The sequence below is a fragment of the Danio rerio genome, chromosome 4 (assembly GCF_052040795.2).
Source record: "Danio rerio strain M-AB ecotype USA chromosome 4, GRCz13ab, whole genome shotgun sequence".
Lineage (NCBI taxonomy): Eukaryota > Metazoa > Chordata > Actinopteri > Cypriniformes > Danionidae > Danio > Danio rerio.
Window position 1 is genome coordinate 676333 of NC_141024.2, and position 21799 is coordinate 698131.

The window sequence follows — 21799 nt, forward strand, 5'->3', positions numbered from 1 at the left end:
CTAAAAATGCACAAAGATACTGAAATAGACACTGATACACAAATACACACTAGTAAAATACACAAAGATACTCAAATACACACACATATATTCAAAATACACACTAATGTTGTCAAATACACACTAATATACTCAAAATACACACCAATGTAGCCAAATACACACTAATATAATCAAAAATACAGTCATGTACACTAATACACTGGGATATATTCTAAAATATGCTAAAATGCATACAATTATACACAAAACAGACACTAATATATCAAATACAAATACACGCAAATATGCTTAAATACACACTATTATACTCAAAATACAGTTATACACTTAAAATATCCACAAATATATTCAAATACACACAAATATACTCAAAATACACATAATATACCTAAATAATCACTAATGTACTCAAATATATACTCAAATACACACAAAGATACCTAAATACACACTAATATCCTCAAAATGCACACTTATATAATCAAATACACTCAAAAATACTCAAATACACACAAATACAATACCCAGTAATATACTAAAATACACTCACAGATACTCAGATACACATGAACATACTCAAATATACTGAGATACACACAAATGTACATTAAAATGCACATAAATATACTCACATATGCCTAAATACACACTCATATACACTCATATAACTGGAGTATATTCTTAAATGCACTCAAATATACATAGATATATTAAAATACACACAGATACAGTCAGTTATATGCAAATACACACTCAAGCATATGCACTTCTGGAGCTGTTTAAAGTTATAGGGATATAGCAGGGTAAATATAGCTCTGTAGTATATGTGTGGCGGGTTACAGTCGGTCTGAAAGCACAAATGTTTTATTTTTGTTCAAACATTTGCATAAATTATTCAGTAAACATGTTTTTTATTTAGTTGTCCTTTCTAGCTGGATGAACTTCCTATTGACAGTTCCCGTGAGCTTGTAGAAATACTCTTTATGTAAAACTGGACTGGATGTTTTCATCACATGTATAACGAGAAAACATGCGCCTGGGGTCATGCTTGTTTTTTTGTGATTAGTTTTATTGTTTTTGTATTGCTTTTCTGCTACTTAGATTTAAGAAATGATGTTAAAGTTGTGAACAAAAGCGTCTTTATAGTGCGAAAGTGAACGTAGACGCTCTGAAAACGTCTCAGAGAGAGAGCAGACATGTTAACGCTATATTTAGCTCTATCGCCGGTTCTCATCCAACATCCACAGAGTGTGTGCGTGTGTGTGTGATCTGTGATGTTTGGCCTCCTGAATCGTCTTCTCAAACATGTTCAGCTTTCCTTAGTTTGGAAGGGGAATTTTAGAGGCAGTTCTTCACAAACACTCATTATTCAGAGGAATATGAAGCTCCTGCAGGACTGTGTGTGTGTGTGTGTGTGTATTATTATAACCTCCCTGCACTGACCTCTGACATGTAAAGACTAATATAAATCTTGCACATTAACCCGAGGAGTGTAAAGCGATGATGTTTAGTTCTGTTCACACACTTCTGCTTCAAAACCAGACTGAGTGAATCTCACAACTGTCCTTCAGTCTCAAATGGCCTTAGATATAGAACTGAAGATTTCAGAACTGTGTGAATAAAGATCTGTGGAGCTTTAAACTTTCGAATTGTAGAACTCTGGGACTTTACATCTGTAGAATTTTGAAATATTTAAAATTTAAAATAAGAGTTGTAGAATTGTATAACTCAAGAACTTCAGAGGTGTGGAATTTTAGAACTTATTAATAGTGTAATTTCAGAACTCCAGGACTCTAGAAGTGTTTAGCTTTTAAATAGTAGAACTTTGGAAGTGAGAATTTCAGAACTGCACAGTTTTGGAACCTATAATGAGTTTTAGATTTTTTCACACATTTCTGCTTCAAAACCAAACTGTCCTTCACTCTTAATAGACCTCAAATGGCCATTGAATCTTAGAACTGGAGAATCTTAGAAGTGTAGAATTTTAGAACTTGGATTTTAGAAGTGTAGTATTTGAAAACTCTTGAACTTCAGAAGGGTAGAATCTTAAATCTGGTATTTTAGAAATTTAAAACTTTAAAACTAGAGCTTTAGAAATGTAGAATTTTAGAAATGTGGAATTTAAGAACTCTTGGACTAAGGACTTTGGAAGTGTGTAGTTTTTGAAAAGTAAAAATGTAGAAGTGTAGAATTTTAAAATTGTGGATTTTTAGAACTCTACAACTTTAGAACTAGAATTATGGCACTGTAAAACTTTACATTTTTGTAATTTTGGAACCTAGAACTTTAGTACTGTATAATATTGTAACTGTATAAATATGTATAACTCAAGAACTTTAGAAGTGTAGAATTTTAGAAATTTAGAATTTTAGAACTCTATAACTTTAAAGCTTTAGAACACTAGAACTTTTCCTAGAGATGGGTTGCGGCTGGAAGGGCATCCGCTGCGGAAAAACTTGCTGGATAAGTTGGCGGTTCATTAGCTGTGGCGACCCCGGATTAATAAAGGGACTAAGCCGACAAGAAAATGAATGAATGAATAAACACTAGAACTTCAGAAGTGTAGAATTTTAGAACTTTAGAATTTTAGAACTTTACAACTTTAATGTAAAGCTTTAGAACATTAAAACTGTAGAAGTGTAGAATTTTAGAACTTTGATATTTTAGAACTCTAGAACTTTATAACTGTGCAACTATATAACTGTAGAATTTAAGAATTGTATAACTGTAGAATTATTTAACTCTATAACTTCAGAAGTGTAGAATTCTAGAATTTAAGAACTGTGGAATTTTAGAACTCTATGACTTTAGAAGTGTATAGCTTTTGTGTTATACAACTTCAGAAGTGTAGAATTTAGGAACTTCAGAAGTGTAGAATTATACAGTTCTAAAAGTCTACACTTTTACAATCTTACAAATGTGGAATTTTAGAACTCTAGAATTTAGAAGTGTTGAATTTTAGAACTCTAGAATTTAGAAGTGTTGAATTTTAGAACTCTAGAATTTTAGAATTGTAGAATTTTTGAAATAAAGAATTTTAGAACTCAAGAACTGTAGAAGTGTACAATTTTAGAAATCTATAACTTTAGAAGTGTAGAGCTTTAGAACTGTAGAATTTTTAGAACTCCAGGGGCCTCATGTATCAACGCTGCGTACGCACAAAAACTTTGCGTACGCCAAGTTTCACGCTCAGAATCGCTCACGTTTGGATTTACTAACAATGAACTGAACGTGGGAATGTGCGCAGGTTCACGGCAGCTTTCTGGCAGGCGTACGCACATTTTTTGTGCGTGTCTGTTTTATTTCCATTGGCGACTCCTAGAGGCAGTTGTGTTAAATTGCACTCTACAAAGTGACTGAGCCTTGCAATGGCAGCTGTATGAGACGGGTTCATCGATCTAGCAGGTAAATAAGATTTCCATACCATACAGTTGAACAGCTAAACATTAAAGCACAATTTGCAGCGGTCGCCTGTTTTCCCAATGTAATCTGAGCGATCTACTGCACGCACATTGCTATAAAGACACTATCTGAAGATGAATTTGCATGCGTGAATCAGAAACATTTCCATTCAATAAATGTGCAAATAAAATATGATGCACAAACTTATTGATGATTCCTACTTGTCTTCCTCGTGATAAATAGTAGGCAAAATCTGATATGTAGCGGGGGAAAAAAGAAGAAATAATTCATCAGACGCTGGATTCGTGCCGAGTTCATGCTCGAACGTGTCAAGACATGATGACATACGTCTTACGAGCGCGCCACTGAGACTGTTGTGAGTGCTGCAACATTTTACAGATATAAACCACACTATTTCTTTTTTTTTAATGTACTCAGTGCGATGTTCAGACCCAACTGTGTTAACTGCATCAGCTAAACTCTCCCACTCTATTTTTTTTTCTTTTGTTGTTAATTTCGGAGAACAAACTTGCAAATAACACCGCTTTTCTCCTGTCTACCTCCGAAAGGAGCACCAATTCACATTCTGTTCAAAGTTTCTCTTCTTGCTTGCTTTTGCCTTTGCTTTTTCGTTGGGTTTTTCCATTAGCATAGTCATTAGCATATTCATATGGGGGAGGAGGCAGGGAGGGGTTTTGCGCTCGTGCATGTTGCGCTCAGTTTCACGTTCATTCGGATGTACAAAAGAATATGCGTGAGATTCGGCGTACGCAGTGTTTCATACATCTGAATTTTTTTCTGCGTACGCACATTTACAGCTTTGTGCGTACGCAATGTTTTAGTAAGATTTCCACGCAAGTCTTCGTACATGAGGCCCCAGGACTTTAGAAGTGTATAGCTTTTGAATAGTAAAACTTTAAAGGTTTAAAATTTTAGAATTGTGAAATTTTAGAACTCTAGAACTTGTAAATTCTGTACAAATGTAAAACTGCATAAATATCGGAACTTTAGACCTAGAATCTTTGAACAGTAGAATTTTAGCATTTTAGAATTGCAGAATTTTGGAACCTAGAACTTTAGAACTGTACAACATAAGAACTGTAGAATTGTAGAACTCAAGAACTTTATAATTTTGTATATAATTTCAGAATCTTAGAATTTTAGAACTCTAGACCTACAGCGTTAGAACTTGTAGAATTGTATAACACAAGAAATTTATAAGTTTATAATTTTGGAAGTCTAGAATGTTGAGTCTGGAATTCTGAATCTGTTGAGGTTTATTCTCCGTCATTCTCCAGTCCGTCCTCTCTCTGTGCTGTAAATCTCCACCCGAGTGTTTTACACTGAACTGAAGTGTTTTTACCGCTGACACTTTTGTAATGTGGTTAGTGAAGGTGTTTTTCTGTAGTTCATCATCAGTGTTTTCTGCTGGTCTGAATGGAGGAATCCCTTCTGCTTCACTAAAAATAACCTGAGCTTGATTAATGGGCTTCAAACGGGTCCTCTCCCATGCGTGAACACAGCCGTAACGCTGAAGCAATGTAAAGAAAAATAACCAGAGATTCCTCCGTCTGAGAAACACACACACACACACACACACACACACACACACACACACACACACACACACACACACACACACAGATGTCTGTCCATCCTGGTGTGTTTCACAGGTGGAGTCTGGAATGTTTGGCTCTGCAGATGCACAGATGCTGTACAGTCCAGCATTTACACCGCGGAGGAACTGGAAGAATCTGATTAGACCTGCAGCATCAGTGTTTGCAGCATTAGTGTCGGTGCTGATCATGACTATAGAGCTTTAAAAGCAAGACAACCAAGAATAAACATGATTTCTTTAAATCATCAAGGAGCTGAATTGTGAAACGCTGCTTTAAATATGCAGTATGCAGAATTCTTACAAGTATTGCAGGCCAAATTCAAAACACTGGAGAGGTTTTCGTTTTACCCAGCCCCTCCCCTGATGACTCCACCCACACGCAGGTTGCCAGATTGACAACAACAAAAGGATTATTTAGATTATTAATCACATTCCAGACCCTTTTATTGGAGAGCTTCTTTATTTAAATAAGGGCTGTATTTAAAGGTTTCTGTTGTGTTGTGGGGTGACACGGTGACTCTGGTTAGCACTGTCACGTCACAGCCAGAAGGCCGCTGGTTCACGTCTCGACTGTGCCAGTGGGCATTTCTGTGTGGAGTTTGCATATTCTCCCCGTGTTGGTGTGGGTTTCCTCCGGGTGCTCGGACACACAGTAGAAAGTGATGGTGTTTAACCTACATGGACATCTGTAGTCGAATTATTTGCCTAATGATTAAATGGTGGACTTTAACTGCAGTTTGGCTCTTTCATTCAGGGAATTCAGTCATGCCCCTCGCAACAAACGAGATATTTGATTGGAGGAGCTGCTCTAAGCGTGTATTTTTCATGCAATGTTTGATACCACACGGCGAGTGAGAGAATAAAAACCCTCCGCATTTCCCGGAAACTTAGATGCACTCGGCAGGTAGTGTCAGAAAGCCCCGTGTGTTATTCCGGTCACAAAATGCGGTAAAAACCCTACACGAGGTTAAAGTTTGGTTGTGGTGCTAACGTGTTTACACTCGGTGCAATAGTTTGTTAGATGGTCGCTCACTTCCCAAATCTGTAGAGACAGGACAATCACCAGCAACTAGAGCTGCGTCTTTATTAAGAGGAGACGAGCAGCGAATCCGGATCTCAGCGTTTGCAGATGAGAACAGCTCTCAGGTAAACAATAATCCTCCTTAGACACGTAAGTTATTGTTGTCGAGCGTCGCGTACACTGTTAATCCACACGTGAGTCTGAGATCTCACAGAGAGAAAATGAAAACAAAACTGAACTGCAGCAAACTATAAAAGCAACACTTCACGCTTGTTTTGCCAACACAACGTGGCGTCTCTGTCGTCTAAACACTGTGACAGTAATGAATATTAATGAAGTTGCACAATAGAGCGCGCTGATTGGTTTGAACCAAGCCTTACTCATGCATTAATGCAGCACACTGTAAGACGTAATAAGACACACTCTGGCACAGACGTTCAGTCTGCACGCTGGAATACACGCTATTATGTCATGACCGTGACGCAGCTTCAACAATTCGTTTCAAACCGGAAGTACGAATTTGCTTGAAATAACGCAAAAACAACCAATTTACACTATTTATTGAAATATAGGTGTCCTAATAGTGTTTTTAGCAGTGTGGGACACATATACCACTGTCAACAGCTCAACACATGTGTTCTGGTGTTTTGTGACCCTTTAAGGGTTTCTGAAAGCTCACCCTGACCCCTTTATCAATAGAGATGTGTTCAGGTCAACCTGATGAACTCTACAGAGAGCTTCAAGACGGCAAACTGAACACTTTACATTCTTGATTTCCAGACTAATATCATAATATAACTTCTCCAAGTGCTGGAGCTTCACACACACTCGGTTTTAAAGAGTCTGAAATTGACTGACGGTTCCAGCTCTTCAGCGATGGAGGCCGTTGAAATGCGCAGATCTTACGGCTCCCCAGATGTCTGTTTTTTCCTTCTCGTTGGTAATGTGTTTTCCAGCAGCAGCAGCTTTGATGCCGTGTCTCAGTGTTTCTCCTCACACTTTCCCGAGTGTCTGTCCAGAGCGCGGCGGCTCCTGAGGGCCTCAGAGTTACGACAGCCATCCCACCGCCAGAAGCACTCATTCCCTGAGCTCAGGGCCTTTAAACTACACCGTCTTCAGCTGAAAACTTGCAGCTTTTTAGGACTTTTGGCTGTTCATTTGCAAGACAGTGGCTTTTTGAGGCATAGAATTTATTTTTTTTTTTGCTAACATTTTATTTTTTTTACTGCGAAACGCGAGAAAACTGTGGCCTCATATATGTGTGTGCATTTAATTTCAATTTATTACATTGCTGTCTGGAATACTTGATTCTGATTGGTCAGTTGCGACATTCCAAGGTATGTTATTTCCAGATAACAACCACTAAATAACACAGACTTATCTGGGAATTATGTATCACTTTAACCCTCAATGAATACAATCACATCCATATACATACACCCACATTCCTATGTATCTGCTTGTAATCTGCTGCAGTTCTTGACTGTTTGGCGCCATCTAGTGTCTGAATAATGTGCAGGTTAGTGTATACTCCATCAGCTGAATAATGTGCAGGTTAGTGTATACTCCATCAGCTGGATAATGTGCAGGTTAGTGTATACTCCATCAGCTGTTTTGGTCTCTGTTGTGTTTTTGACTTTGTCTCCATCTACTGTCTGAATAATGTGCAGGTTAGTGTATACTCCATCAGCTGTTTTGGTCTCTGTTGTGTTTTTGACTTTTTCTCCATCTACTGTCTGAATAATGTGCAGGTTAGTGTATACTCCATCAGCTGAATAATGTGCAGGTTAGTGTATACTCCATCAGCTGGATAATGTGCAGGTTAGTGTATACTCCATCAGCTGAATAATGTGCAGGTTAGTGTATACTCCTTCAGCTGAATAATGTGCAGGTTAGTGTATACTCCATCAGCTGGATAATGTGCAGGTTAGTGTATACTCCATCAGCTGGATAATGTGCAGGTTAGTGTATACTCCATCAGCTGTTTTGGTCTCTGTTGTGTTTTTGACTTTTTCTCCATCTACTGTCTGAATAATGTGCAGGTTAGTGTATACTCCATCAGCTGAATAATGTGCAGGTTAGTGTATACTCCATCAGCTGAATAATGTGCAGGTTAGTGTATACTCCATCAGCTGGATAATGTGCAGGTTAGTGTATACTCCATCAGCTGGATAATGTGCAGGTTAGTGTATACTCCTTCAGCTGGATAATGTGCAGGTTAGTGTATACTCCATCAGCTGGATAATGTGCAGGTTAGTGTATACTCCATCAGCTGGATAATGTGCAGGTTAGTGTATACTCCATCAGCTGGATAATGTGCAGGTTAGTGTATACTCCATCAGCTGGATAATGTGCAGGTTAGTGTATACTCCATCAGCTGAATAATGTGCAGGTTAGTGTATACTCCATCAGCTGAATAATGTGCAGGTTAGTGTATACTCCATCAGCTGGATAATGTGCAGGTTAGTGTATACTCCAGCTGTTTGTTTCTGTCAGCTTTACATGTAATTATAAAAAATAATAAGCTAATATGACTCACTAATTTGTATGTTTGTGGTAAGTAGCCGTGTGAATACCTGTGACAAAGTACATCCAGGACAGTTGTTTTCACAGCAGAAACCATTCAGTCTCATACAGCAGTGCTGTGCTTCACGTTGGGCTGCTGATAATCCTGTCTGGCTTTATTCTGAGATAACAACCTCAACGTTTCATCCAGCACTAGTTGTGTCTGTAGTGATAAGGGAGTTGTTGAACAGGGATTTGACACTTCTGAGCTAAAGTGCTTCTGCACAAGTACACAGCGCCACCTAATGACTGACATCAGAAATACAGATTCACAGTTCAACGCAAATGCACATCAGTACAAAAAATTCATTTGATCAGAGTATTAGTTTAATATTTGAATCGTCATGCAGTGATTCAAAACAATATGACTCGTTTGAATCAATATGTTGATTCAGTCCTCTAAGCCCCTCCCTCTTGCCTGAGCTGGTCTATTCTAATTCCCTAGTGTGTGTGTGTGTGTGTGTGTGTGTGTGTGTTGTGGGATATGCAAAGGAGTTGCTTTGATCATGTTGGTGTAGCAGGCAAAAGATTCTAATATAAGGACTCGTTAAAGTGATTCAGAGCTGATTCCTTATTTAAAAAGGTGATATCTTTATTCATCAGACACCTTTTTTGATGAACCAATTTGCAGACTGGTCAAAAACCTGAAGAGCAGGGGTTAGCACTGAAGATCTGACCCAAGGAAGTCTGCAGAAACAAGCCTGAGTCCATTTTTAGCAGGCTCGTCTCAAAGTAGGTCAGCTTTTACATTTGTCAGCGCTCTGTCGTCTCCTGCGCTCAGAGTCTGTTCGCATCACGCAGAGTTTGGGTTTGGGGTATTTTGAGGGTAATTATCAGATTCACAGGACGGGGTGTGAATTACAGGGCTTGGAGCATCACAGCTGAAACAAACACACACACATGCACATGCACACACACACACACACGCACACACACACACACTTTTATTCAACAAGCTTGTTTTCTCTTCTGGTATTTGAAAATGTTTGCTGTGAGACTGTGCAGTTTTGTTAGGCAGTGTGTGTCTGTCTGTCTGTGTGTGTGTGTGTGTGTGTGTGTGTGTGTGTGTATTAGAGGCCTGAGTTTGACCTCTTCCCCTGTAAATCAGCAATAATGTGAGCGTTGTGTGTGTAATTGTTCAGTGACGCAGACAGAAACAATCAAACCTGCAGCAGAACAAAAGCAGCAGTGAGTCTGAATGAGCCGTAATGCAGATAAAACCTTATCGCCATCTTCTGCTTCCTCCACACACCAGATCCTGTGTGTGTGTGTGTGTGTGTGTGTGTGTGTGTGTGTGTGTGTGTGTGTGAGATTATTATACAGCAGCAGCAGCAGCAGCTCCACCGGTGTTTTTATTTCTGCATGTAATGGAGCATCGCCACTCCGCTATTCGTCCACACATGAACACCAGATGAGGCGTTCGCTCTGAACTCACAGACGGCTGCATGTTGAGGAACCAGAGTTCAAATCAGGATTAAATCCACCTACAAATGGCCATTTATTCAGCAACGCTCTGCACACAGCCACACCAACTCTTGTTGATGCATTTCAGTGCTGCTTTTAAGCACATTATTTATTAGTCCCTTTATTCATTAGGGGTCGCCACAGCGGAATGAACCGTCAACTATTCCAGCATATGTTTTATGCAGTGGATGCCCTTCCAGCTGTAACCCAGTTCTGGAAAACACCCTATACACACTCATTCACACACACTCACTACTATAATGCACTTGTAAGGTGTACCTAATAAAGTGGCCGTTGAGTGTATACTGCTACACTCTGGTGACCTGACATGCATGTGTATGAAACATGCGTCTGCTAAATGACTCAGTGATCTCTGTTGTTGGTGTAGTGCAGCTGACGTGTGTTGATGAGTGTATTCTGATTAAAGCGGATCTGCTGAAAGGTCAGACTCAGTGTGTGATTCTCATTAACGCTGAGAAACTGTGAAGCGGATCTGACACTTCTGCAACACTCACACAAGTGCACTTAATACTGCTGTAGTTCATTACGAGTTCACTCGGCAGGGTGAAGATGCTGAGGAGACTGCAGATTTACTGACCATTATCACTGTACACAGGATTTGACAAATCATACACATCTGGATCAGTCACTGCTGGATCAAATCTAATGATGATAATTCTCATACTACTAATACTAATAGCACTAAAGCAAAAAAAAAAAAAAAATAAAATAAATAAAGTATGTATGTAACAATGTTGCAATAGAAATAATGCTGAAAATAATAATAATAATAATCTATATTAATATTATTAAATATAAATAATAAAATAATAATAATAACAATAATGAAATAATAATAATAGTAATAATAATAATTATGAAATAAAAATAACAATAATAATCTTAATAATGACATAGTAATACTAATAATGAAATATTAATTATATTGAATAATAATATAAATATTGATCTATAATAATAAAAATAATATTAACAATAAAATAATACTAATAATAATGATAATAATAAATGATGATGATAATAACAATAATAATAATAATAATAATAATAAGATTAATTACAATATATAATAATAATAATACTAATGAAATACTAATGCTAATAATAATAACAATAATAACAACAATGTATAATAATACTAATACTAATAATGAAATAATAATAATAATCATTATAATAATAATTATAATAATGAAATAATAATTATAATAATATTTATAATAATGAAATAATAATAATAATAGTAAAACATTACTAGTGCAATAAAATTAATAAACTGGCTACAATAAAATGCTACAAAAAATAAAATTGCAATAATATTAATAATAATAATAATAATGAAAATAATAACTATAATAATAATAATAATAATAATTCAATAATAATAATGAAAATAATAATACAATAATATTAATATTAACGATAATAATAATGCTGTGATACAAATATAATAATGCTATTATAAAAATAACAACAACAGCAAAAACAATAATAATAATAATAATAATAATAATAATAATAATAATGCAAGAATAACAATAATAATTAGAATGATAATAAAAATTATTATTAATAACCATAAAAATATATATACAAATGTTCAGTATTTAGGGCCGGCGTGTCCATAGGGTGACAGAATAGTGGGGGTGGTATGATTGTCATTTGTGTAGAGTGCCAGTTTCGCTTTCTCCGGCCCTGTCAGTATTAATAAAAGGGTAAAGTTATATTTACATGTAATAAAGTTATTTTAGAATTATTAATGTAAATAATGCTAATTATTTACATTAAATAATAAATAATATGCTAATAATATTATTTATTATAATGATAATTATTATTGATAGTATTATGTAATTATCATAATTGATAACAACCACAATAATAATAATATTAATGATAATAAAAATAATAATAATAACGCTATTAATGCTTATAATATTGCCCAGTATTACCAACAATTTATTACCAATAATAATGTTATGTTATTTAGATTTATTAATACAAATATTATTTATTATTGCATTATAATGAAATGTAAATGTATATTTCAAATAATTATTTATTTTAATACAAGATACTGAATTTCTCCCATGTTAATGTTCAAATACTCTTAAATCTAAACTTTCCAGCAGTCAAGATCAGCTGTTAGTGCTGTGATTATCCAGAGAGCTGGTCTTTTAGTTGATTAACACTGTGATTAATGAGCCCAGGAGTGTGTGTGTGTGTGTGTGTGTGTGTGCGTGTGTTTTCTGCTCTTCTCAAACATCAGGCTGTGATGCAGAAGGACAGAAGCTTCACTCTGACATTTAACACCTGATGATAAAGCACTCATCAGTCCGTCAGCATCAATCTCTTCACAGAGACGCATTATATACTGTGATGAGTTGCTGGCTCATACACGTACACACACACACACACACACACACACACACACAAAACTCCACGATGGACTTTCAGAGGAAAACACTAGTGTGAGGCTGATAACGGCAGCCAGAAGAGAGAATAACGTCACTGTCCTGCACCCATACACACTGCATCACACACACCTCGCACAAGTGCTCAATCCGTTTAATTTGATGCGAAGATGATGTAATATATACACAAATACATATAGATGATCATACGTTTTAAAAGAACTATATATTTATTAAAAACCTTGAGGGATTGAAGTTGCTGATGAGCGTTAATCTCTTTATAACAGGCTTTGAAAAGTCTCCATCATCTGAAGGTCATTTTTCTGCTTCACATCTGGGACTGGATCGTCTGCTGTCAGAGATCTGTGTGTTTAATGTTGAGCGTCTCCTCATCGCTGTCAGCTCACACACACACACACACACACACACACACACACACACACACACACACACACACACACACACGGACAAACCATCAGTGCTGAGATTTAGATTCTATTCATGATTTCATGCTGGAAAACCTGATATCAGAGAAACCTGCAGTACACACACACACACACACACACACTCATGACGGATGAGGAAACTGAAGGGATGTTTCAACAATGGAAACCCATTCTGTCTAAATCTGTCATTTCTGGTTTCTGGCCTGTGTTACCCGTGTGTTTGACAGGCCTTCAAAAGCAGAATATCACACTGTGGATGCCTGCGCTTCACATCAAACCACACACACACGCACACACACACACACACACTCTTTTAGAACGTCAAAAAACTATTATTGCCTCATTCAAAGTACATTAAAACAAAATGATCCATTAGTTTCTAAGTGGATTTGCAATGTAAACTTTAAATAAAAAGTGAATTTTTTTGTTTCAAATGTTAATTTTTTAGTTATTATACTCTTGAAAATCACTCGGCATAAATGCGAGATTTTGATTCTGTGCAGAAACAGCGAATAATATCTTTAGATTGTGTCTGTGCATGCTTATAACCCATCTCCAGCTCTTAAATGCGTACAATATAAACATCATCATCATCATTACTGTCCTCTGAGCTGTAGTAGAGTGTGTTTTGTTTAAAGCAGCATGTATAAATAAATCCAGCAAGAGTGTTCTCCACACGGTGGAGTGCTGGAATACCTGGGAGCAATTTAGTGGAGGACCGGAGAGAAATTAAACGGGTAATTCTGACTAATTGGCAGTCATTTGATAACCAGTAATTTCACACACTCGCCGCGGCATGAGTCTGAGAGATTTCCCTCAATGATGTCGTTGTTTGCCGTGTAGCCGCTGTTATATTTAAGAGTGTAATACTGTCAGTGTTGATGATAGCACAGACATTGTCATCAGCATTACTGTCAATACTCTGTCTATGCTGACTTAATAGCCACATATATTTATTTCTTATTCATACAGTTAAAACAGTCAACAATGTACACATAGATCCTCTAGAGGTGTGTATATATACACTGTATGTAACATGAAGTCAGGGACAACAGATGTAAGGAGCAGCTTTGTTAAACAGAACAGTCAGTCAGGCAATGGTCAAAACAGGAGCAAACTGTAGCATACAAAAGCATAGTTAAAAGCAGCCTAATGATCAGGGCAGGTGTCAAAACAACAGGAAGGATAAACAAAACATGGGTCGAAAGGCTAGACAGGAAATAATGCTTACAGAAAACAAGACTCAGCAATGTGTGTGTGAGTGAGAGGTATTTATAGTCCAAATTATCAGTGTTCACAAGCTTCAGCTGTATGTTTGCAATCAAGGGGGATCTGGGCCAGGTGTGTGAGTGCAGGGAATGATGGGATTTGTAGTTCAGTTCAGTGGCAGATGTGTAGTGAATAATAGAAAGTGTTCACCAGCAGCCTGCTAGGGTTGTTGCTAGATCAGATACAGTTTGGTAATATAATAGTTTTATATTATTTATTAAATTTTCCAATAATTGTATTTTATTAATGTCCACCTAAACCCAACCACCACAGTAATGTAAAAGCAGTAGTTGTACAGAGTATTTTTTATGCTATCTATTAAATTACCCAATAAATTGTATTTTTTAACGTCTACCCCAACCCTAAACCCAACCATCACAGTAATGTAAAAATATGAATAATTGTTATGCAGTATCCTAATTAAAATGCAGCTATATTGATGTGCATATCACACTTCCGGCCGGCCGCGTATCTGCCTGGTAGGGCAACACTGCTGGTGATCATAACACTATGAAAATATGGAGTCCCAACATAAATCAATTAATTTAACTTTTAACAAATTTAAATTGCTTAAACAATTAAGTTGTCATAAAAACGCTTAAGAATTGTGTTATTTCAACTCAATTTAAATAAGTTGTTTAAACGTAGTTTAAAAGTAATTTTTTTTGAGTGCGCTGTAAAAATGCTGGCTTCCACACGGTCATTCATTTTTTTTTCGGCTTAGTCCCTTTATTAATCAGGGGTCACCACAGCAGAATGAACCGCTAACTTATCCAGCAAGTGCTGTTCATACTTCGCGCGAGGCTCTCAAACGATCACTCTGTGCAGCAAACTGAATATTATTTACAGCTTTATTCGCTGTTACTCACAGCATAAGCAGGTCTATCATTAAGCAGGGTGCACGCCCGCACAGTCAGCACCTCGCGTCACGTGTGATTTTCCCGGCCGCGAATACATCATTATATGAACACAAAAATGACATTTTTAGGTGAATCATACCTTACAAATGCAGTATGTAATCTTTTAACACCATTTGGAGGACTGTGTGCAACGTGTGTGAAACAATGAAGAGACTCGTTGTTTCACACAATCAAATATGATTGGCAGAATCATAGAAATGCTGGATTAAGATCGTCTAGGGGTCGAATCGAGATCGCGATCTTTTAACGATTAATTGTGCAGCTCACTACATGATGATGTGTTTCCCTCTTCGTGCACTGACGCTGTGCACGCTCCCTGAGTTTTCCACCACCACATTATGGTTGTGTCATGTCCGAGCATTCCTAGATGAACAGTTTCCTGAAAAGTGCATTGGTCATCGGGGGCCAGTTGAATGGCCCACAAGGTCTCCCGATCTGACCCCATTAGACTTTTATGTTGAGTACAAAATTATTCGCCATCCTGTAAAAAAAAAAAAAAAAAATATATATATATATATATATATATATATAATTTCCCAAGTGATGTTGAACAGATTCAGGAAGTTCTCACAGTATTTATTTCCTCTAATATTTGTTCTTCTGGAGAAAGTCTTATTTGTTTTATTTGAGCTAGAATAAAATCAGTTTTTAATTGTTTTAAAACTGTTTTAAGGTCAATATTATTGGCCCCTTCAGCAATATTAGTGTTGGATTGTCTCCAGAAGAAACCAGTGTTACACAGTGACTTGCCTAATTACCCTAACTTTACCCTAATTACCCTAGTGAAGCCTTTACATGCCACTTTAAGCTGAACACTAGTGTCTTGAAGAATATCTAGTCTAATAATATTTACTGTCATCATGGAGAAGAGGAAATAAATCAGTTATTAGAGATGACTTCATGTACAGTGTGTGTATATGCATGTACCCAGAGCTCCTGTAAACCACAATAACATTCCTGGTGTGTTTGCGCACACTTGGTGACCAAAGCTGATTCTGATAAGTTCATAATCTGAGCGTCATCTTTATGGAGTGGCGTTGGACACAACCGCTGCAGTCCCGGAGAGTGTAGTTCTCCTGAAATGAAGTGCCATGTAGACTGAATGTCTGCTGTCACCGGAGAAACATTCGGATGCATTAAAAACACAGAAGCTCCAGCCAGTTCAGTTCATTTCCGAGCTCTTCAGCTAAGATAAGAGCAGCCTCTGTGTGTTCAATTTCAGTTTCAAAGCATCTGCTAGTTGTTTTATTTTCTAGATCTGAGGTGAGCTGAGGTGCTGATGCTTTCAGGCAATAGATGTAATGGAAAATGGTGTTTAAACTCACAGTGGCAGAATTTAACACTGAATAAAGCACATAATCCGTACCTGAGGTGATCTTTGTCATGGTAGTTGTTTTGCTGCGACGTCGCGAAAATTAAATGGAAAATTCGTACAGCGCTGTTAGATAGGACAAAAACTGGTACTGTCACTTTAAGAGCCACACAGTTCCCATTATTAGTTTCACTTTCACTTGCTGTTCATTCTCAACGCTTTGTTTATTATGTAACAAACAGAGGGTTAATGTCAATAATCAGTACGTGCCACATTTTTTGCATGCATTTGATCATTCAGGCACTCACCTGTGTACATTACGGATCTCTTTTGTGCTTATAAATGCAAACTGAATGCACTTCAATACATCAGATATCCACTTTGCAGAGGAATGAATATAGACTACTGCAAAGAGGTCAGGACATGACGCAATAATCCTTTTCTCTCAATTAAATTGTTGTCATATTCGTTAGAGGTAAAATTTTAATTCCGATTACTTGCACAGCCTAAAGTACAGCGTTCACTCTTTATTTTGGCGTGCTTACACATGGAGTGTAAATGCAGACGTTAGATAGGAGTCACTTTTAAAAGAGGATGTAGTCAGGTCATCAAAAAAATGTATACAGTTGGGTTGGGCTGATAGACGATGCCTTCATCTATCACAGATGGCCGATAGACTTCACGATGGTGAGGCGGCATGATCCTGCCCCACATTTATATTAATACATTTACATTTAGTCATTTAGCAGACGCTTTTATCCAAAGCGACTTACAAATGAGGACAAGGAAGCAACTTACACAACTATAAGAGCAACAATGAAGAAGTGCTGTAGGCAAGTTTCAGGTCTGTAAAGTCTAAGAAGAAAAGCATTAGTAGTATTAGTATTTTTTTTTTTTTTTTTGGGGTACAGTTAGTGTGATATTCAGAGAGGCAATTGCAGATTAGTAAGTGAAGTGGAGACTAACTAGTTGAGTTTTTAGTCGTTTCTTGAAAGTAGCGAGTGACTCTGCTGTTCTGATGCAGTTAGGGAGTTCATTCCACCAACTGGGCAGATTGAATGCAAGAGTTCGGGAAAGTGATTTCTTCCCTCTTTGGGATGGAACCACGAGGCGACGTTCATTCACAGAACGCAAGTTTCTGGAGGACACATACATCTGCAGAAGTGAGAGCAGATAAGAAGGAGCAAAGCCAGAAGTTGCTTTGTAAGCAAACATCAGAGCTTTGAATTTGATGCGAGCAGCAACTGGCAGCCAGTGCAAACAGATGAGCAGCGGAGTGACATGTGCTCGTTTAGGTTCATTAAAGACCACTCGTGCTGCTGCGTTCTGGAGCAGATGAAGAGGTTTGATAGAGTTAGCTGGAAGCCCGGCTAGTAGAGAGTTGCAGTAATCCAGTCTGGAGAGAACAAGAGCTTGAACAAGGAGTTGAGCTGCATGTTCAGATAAGAAGGGTCGGATCTTTCTGATGTTATAGAGTGTGAATCTGCATGATCGAGCAGTTCTAGAGATGTGGTCAGAGAAGTTTAGTTGGTCATCAATCGTTACTCCAAGGCTTTTCACCATTTTGGATGCAGTAATGGTTGCCTCATCCATCTGGATTGAAAAGTTATGGTGTAGAGTCGAGTTGGCAGAAACTACAAGCATTTCCGTTTTTGCGAGGTTCAGCTGAAGATGATGATCTTTCATCCAGTGTGAAATATCCAACAGGCAGGCTGAGATACGAGCCGGAACCGAGGGATCATCATATACCTCATTATTTGCATGACATCTTAATAGCAATAACGGTCTTTTCATGAGCTGTGTTAAATGTTACATATAGCTGCCGCTTGCACGGCTGACAGCATGGTGAGGATAAATGAAGGATTATACAGCTCCTCTCACGCTTAACATGTGTAGATTCAGTGGCAAACGCTGTTACCTGCAAACCCCGTCCCGCAGACTTTACAGTCAATGGCTTTTGTTGTTCTCATAGCGGACTGGAAGCCACTGGAAGTCTTTTTGCTACTCGGCTCGCATACTGATTTTAGTGTACTCTATAGTATGGAAGTATGCGGTTTCGGACGCAGCCCTGCTCTGCTCCTTTCCTGCTCTGGAGTCCATCTTCTCTGACTCTACTGCTATCAGGCAGGGCCTACTCTCTTTGTCTCTCTTTCCCTCTCCTTCTCTCTCAGGTAACTTTATTTTACATTTAAGCTGGGTACTATTATCCTATGTTTTTATCATTTCATGATTTATACTTTTATACAGTTATTTGTAAGTAATTCGGTCTTAACCATAGAGAATTATTGCCATTAAATCAAGTATTTGTGAATTAATTTTTGATTTAACATCAACACTTAATTGCTCAATATTGCAATACAATACAAATCGCGTGATAGCAACGCTCTCCCATGTTTTTAGCAATTAATGCTGCTCTCATTTACAGTTTTGGTTTGAGATTGCAGAAGGATGGTTTGACTAATGTAGTTTTCACCATCACACTGATAACTTTAGTCATTTGGCAGAACTACAGTTTGAATCGCTGGAGTTAAAGCACCCAGTATTAGTTAAAGCACAAGTATTGGTTAATGTGTTGTTAATTTTAAACTGGTCATAAGGAGAATCACAACAAAAGAAACTTTAATTTAGAGCAAAAAAGCAAATAAAAATCAGCCACCAAAAGGCAAACGAAGAACTACAATCGCATGAAGCACTGCCAATCGCACAATAACATTAGCCGCATTTCCACTATCGCGCCTAAAGCGAGCGAGCCAGGGCGAGCCAAGGCCAGTGGCGTTTCCACTGTCACTTCCGGCCCCTTTCAGGCCAAAGCGGGGCTTTCTTGGGGCCAGCGGCCGGCCTTTTTCGGCCCGCCGAATACCTTGGGCCAAAGAGGGCCAGCCGGGGCTTCGGGGCGGAGTGAAAGGAGAGGCGGGCACAGTTTTCCGATCGCACTCGAGTACATGTGCCAAACAAATAAATAAATAAGGGAAAGAAAACATCTGGAACTAATTATAGGCTGGGTCTTTTTTTTTTTTTTTGCATATGATCGCCCTTATGTTTCTCTTTTAAATGTAAGGCTGTTGCATAAGATGATCTTTCTTTGCTGCATCTTTGATGTTTCAATAACGCATAATAATCTTTACACCATATTAAAGACACAGCAGACAGTAAAGGTTTTCAAGAGGTTTTGTCAAGTTTAATAAGTGTGTTTTTGCGTGTTTAGATGTCTGTGTATGTGTGTGAGACCGAGGAAAAGAGCGCTCCATTCATAGCTCTGTTGATGCCGCGAGCGGATTTTTTCTTTTATTTTTATTGTTTTAATTTATTTTGGTGATAATACACTATATAAATACAACAGTGAGACATTAAACTTTACAAATTTCATGTCCACTTTTGTAGGCTCAAAACAATAGTGTCATATCTAGATAAAATAGCCCTATATTGAAATAATTTAAAGAATTACAAATATCAGATAGGCCTATAATAAAATCACATTAAATAAATAAACCAATATAAAACTAACAAAAGCTATAGCTATAACAATTAGGTACTATATCAAACTGTTTTAAATTTATATTAAACTTTCATTTTTCAAAAGCCTCTTCTAAAAAAATAAATAAACAAATAAATAAACACCGGAGAATGTTTTAAATATTATTTATAAAGTATTTGGATACGATGAAATTAATCAAATCATGCAAACAGAGCATTTTTTCTGTCTGCAGCCGCGCAGCACTTTTTTAGACGGGGAAAACTGCAAGTTCAAATAGTGTTCTGTGTCCTCAAACAAGTGTGTGTGTTTTTATATGACGTGGTAAAATTAAAAAAGGAAATTTTAAATACATAAAGAGCTTTATTAGTGCATATCTGCTGAGCGCAACGAAATACAGTATAGGCAATATTTTATTACGTGCTGCTCTTATGTGCTGAAACACTGAACACTTTCCTTTACTTAAGATATAATAAGCAACATCTTTAAATAAAGGGAATCACCTATTAAGTGTCATAAAGCCTATAGGGGAAAAAAATCATGTTTCAGTTCTCTCCGGAGCATTTGGGATGCATGTTGGACAGATTCTGTCTAGAGGATGTTATAAAATACATTTTATATCGAGTTATTAACGGAGAATTTTATATATGTGGTGTTATATTATGGATGTGTGCGCTCCCTGCGCTGCGGGTCCCTCCGTTGGTGGCAAGACCACTGGATTTCGATGCCAATAGTCGGTCGGCGAGTAAATGAATATGATGAATGAAAACACACAGGTATTTGCGTATAGACATGCGTTGTACTGCTGTACAGTAACGTGTCATTTGTTTGTTTTGGTTGTAATAATTTTAATAGTTTCGTGATGATGTGATGGTGTGCTTTATCTGCATGATTCTCGCTGAAGTGGGCGGTTTGAGTGACGTTCGATTCGGGGGATGTTCTGGGGGCGGGGTTTGCGTGACGCGCTGCGAGCTACTAGCCCCACAGTGGAAACGTGACATGATTTGGGCCTCACTGCTCAACCTCCCGGGCGATTGGCCCGGCCTGGCCCGATATAAGCCCTGGCTCGCACTGGCCTGATAGTGGAAATGCGGCTATGGAGAGCTTCAAACCTGTTCATTTTAAGTAAAAATTTTATTTTATATATAGTGGAGCAAAACACTGAAGTTCACAGTTCATGTTCATTTAATTGCATGTAAACAATAACTCAGCCACTGCTGAATGACTAAAAGCTATAGCATATATAGTATTCAAATTATCTGACCTGTTATATCAGTTTCTGTATTAAGTTTTGACATATTTTGGGGCAGCACGGTCACTCAGTGGTTAGCACTGTGACCTCACAGCTAGAAGGTCACTGGTTTGAATCCCAGCTGGGTCAGTTGGTGTTTCTGTGTGGAGTTTGCATGTTCTCCCCGTGTTGGTGTGGGTTTCCTCCGGGTGCTCTGGTTTCCCCCACAGTCCAAACACATGCACTATAGGGGAACTGATCAACTACACTGGCTGTAGTGTATGAGTGTGTGTGTGAATGAGTGTGTATGGATGTGTCCCAGTAAAAGGTTGCGGCTGGAAGGGCATCAGCTGTGTAAAACATGCTGGAAAAGTTGGCGGTTCATTCTGCTGTGGCGACCCCTGATGGATAAAGGGACTCAGCTGAAGGAAAATAAATGAATGATTCAATGATTTCGTAAGCACTGAATTGGGTTTTTCTGACAGCCCTCCATCTGTACCTGCTTTTGTGGACAGTTCAGTTCACCTTTACTTTTATAGTACTTTTCACAATTATTATGGTCACTGCATGTTATTACAAATGAAAAACAGCAATATTTCTTCATTTACCAGACGCTTTTATCCAAAGTTGAAGATAAAAGA

General features: G+C 37.7%; 2 protein-coding genes and 1 long non-coding RNA gene across 9 annotated transcripts in view; all 3 read left to right on the top strand.

Annotated features, from left to right (window-relative positions):
- The window catches only part of xpot (exportin, tRNA (nuclear export receptor for tRNAs)), a 266921-nt gene that overhangs the window by 23031 nt on the left and 222091 nt on the right, over window positions 1-21799 (top strand). The window lies entirely within an intron of this gene.
- pthlha (parathyroid hormone-like hormone a) overlaps window positions 1-21799 on the top strand; it is a 224349-nt gene that overhangs the window by 23031 nt on the left and 179519 nt on the right. The window lies entirely within an intron of this gene.
- The window catches only part of LOC148679883 (uncharacterized), a 759583-nt gene continuing 741701 nt past the window's right edge, over window positions 3918-21799 (top strand). The window contains exon 1 of the long non-coding RNA XR_015942147.1: window positions 3918-4295. This is a non-coding gene — a long non-coding RNA (uncharacterized LOC148679883). The remainder of the gene's footprint in view (window positions 4296-21799) is intronic.